At 43.8% G+C, this 2,558-nt stretch overlaps 1 pseudogene; it reads right to left on the bottom strand.

Annotated features, from left to right (window-relative positions):
* Window positions 1-1,778: 1,778 nt before the first annotated feature.
* Window positions 1,779-1,879, bottom strand: LOC111763459 (U6 spliceosomal RNA; annotated as a pseudogene).
* Between the last annotated feature and the right edge of the window lie 679 nt (window positions 1,880-2,558).

Raw genomic sequence — 2,558 nt, 5'->3', positions numbered from 1 at the left:
TTTAGAGCTACAAACTTCTGTCTTGGCACTCCCTTTGCTACATCCTATAAGTTTTGCTATGCATTGTTTTTGTCTTCATTTGCCTCAATATATTTCCTAATTTCCTTTGTGATTTCTTCTTCAACTTTTTGGATATGTAAGAATGTGATGTTTAATTTCTACGTATTTGTGAATTTTCCAGTTATCTCTCTCTTAATGTTTTCTAGCCTCATTCCATTGGGTTTAAGATGCATGGTATGATTTTATTAATTTTGTACTTACTGAGTTTTGTTTTGTGACTTAACATATGGTCTACACTGGAGAATGATTTATGTGCATTTAAGAAGAATGTGTCTTTTGCTGCTATTGGGTGACGTATTCTGTGTATATCCATCAGTTCTAGTTGGTTTATAGCATCATTCAAGTCTTCTGTTTCCTTATTGATCTGCTGTCCTTAATAATCTTTTATTAAAGTGGTATATTAAAGTCTTCTACTAGTGATGTAGAACCATCTATTTCACCCTTCGGATCTGTCAATATTTGCTTCATATACTTTGGGACCTGCCGTTTGGTGCATATATAGTTATAATTGTTATGTCTTCTTATTGAATTGTCTCTTCACTAGTATATTGTGTCCTTCTTTGTTCCTTGTAACAGTTTTTGAACCTAGTCTATTTTATCTGATATTGGTATAGCTCCCCCAGCTCTCTTTTTCTTATTCTTTACATGGGATATTTTTTCCTTTCATTCCCTTTCAACCTACTTTGGTCTTTGAATTTAAGTCAAGACTCTTAAAAACAATGTATAATTGGATCAAGCTTTTAAAAAAATCCATTCTCACAGACTCTGCCTTTTGACTACAGAGTCTAATCTATTTACATTTTCAGTAACTACTGATAACGCAGGACTTTCTTCTGCCATTTTGCTCTTTGGTCTTGGTGGGTTTTATACCTTTTCTGTCTCTCATTTCTCCTGCTATTGCCTACTTTCATAGTTATTTGATTTTTTTGCAGTGTACTATTTTGAGTTCCTTCTCATTTCTCTCTACATATATTTTTAGATATTTTCTTTGTAGTTACTGTGGGCTTAAATTTTGCTTCCTAAATCTGTAAAATCATGTTTGATTTGATACCAATTGAGCCTCGATAGCATACACATATACTATTCCTCTACCCCTCCTTCCCTCGCCTTTTTTGTACTTTAAACAATCACATCTTCATACATTTTAAGTCTAACGCCATATACTTATCATTAATTTCAATGCATTTGCATTTTAGAGCCCATGAGAAGTAAAGAGTGGCGTTACATATCCCCCCCATAATATAATAGTACTGGCGTTTGTCACTAGCCATCTGATCACCTTTTCCAGGGGTCTCCGCTTGTCTACGCCCCTTCGTCCCTGAGCAGGGCCCTTTCCTCCCGTCTGAACGGCTCCCTGCAGCCCGGTGCAGGCAGGGGTCGTGGTGCCGCGCTCCCTCCGCTGTGGTTTTCCTGGGAATGCCTTCATCCCCCTGCGTTTCTGAAGGACGTTCTCTCCGTGTATACAGAGCTTGTCTGGCAAACATTTCCTTTCAGCACTTCAGATATATCATCCCACCGCCCTCTTGCCTCCATCGTCTTTGCTTAGAAATGGCACTTAATCTTTTTGGGCTCCCTTGTACATTACACATTGCTTTCCTCTTGCAGCTTTTGAGGAAAATGCAGTTTTGCGAGTTGTCCGAAGATTCTGCGGGGAAATGGCCCCGGAGCGTCTGAAGCTGCGTCTTTGTCAACAGCTACCTCCCTTCCCATTCCTTTTTTTTTTTGTGGAACGCTTCATGGATTTGGGCGTCGTCCTTGCGCAGGGCCACGCTGATCCGTGTCGTTCCAATTTGAGTGGATGCGCTGCAGAAGCGAGCACCGCACTCCGGCTTCAATGCATACGAAGTCCCCTTGGCCACCTCGGGGCCGTTGTGGGCTGACACCCCTTTGCTTGCTGTGCTCTAACCACACTGGCTTTTGTAATTCTCAGGAATATCAGGATCGCTCTTGCCTTGGGAAATTTGAAGTTGTCTTTATCTGGCAAACCCTTCCCTCAGGTTTTCGCAGGCTAGTCCTGTGTGATCATTCAGGGCTCAGCCCTTGGCCGCTGGCCAGCGAGGCCTTCCTCGACCACCCAACTATAGTAACACTTTCCTCCCCGTTCGCCTCAAATTTGGTGACGCAAAGCAGTGACAAATTTAAAGCACTCATCATGAGCTTATGCTTTGCACCTTTCTTATATTTTGTTTCCTTGTGTGCTGTGTCTCTCCTCACCCCTCATCACCTTCAAGAATGTATGTTCCTCAAGGGCAGACACTTTGCCTTCCGTGTTCACTGCTGTGTCTCCAGGGCCCGGAAGGGCGTCTGGTGCTCATAAAGAGGATGTAAGCGTACCCTCTGGTAAGGTCGTGGCGAACGCCCCGAGGGGACGGGCATTTGCAAGCGGGGCCTGCTGAGCTGACGGGCGTGGGTGCCTGGGATCCTGCTGCTCGCCCACCGAGGCGTCGCGGGGGGTGGGTGCAGAGCGAAGCCTGATGCTGGCACTGGGCCTCTGGAAT

The sequence above is a fragment of the Dasypus novemcinctus genome, chromosome 19 (genome assembly GCF_030445035.2).
Source record: "Dasypus novemcinctus isolate mDasNov1 chromosome 19, mDasNov1.1.hap2, whole genome shotgun sequence".
NCBI classification, from domain to species: Eukaryota; Metazoa; Chordata; class Mammalia; order Cingulata; family Dasypodidae; genus Dasypus; species Dasypus novemcinctus.
Note: the sequence above shows the minus strand (reverse complement) of the source record. Positions and strands in the feature narration are given on the sequence as shown.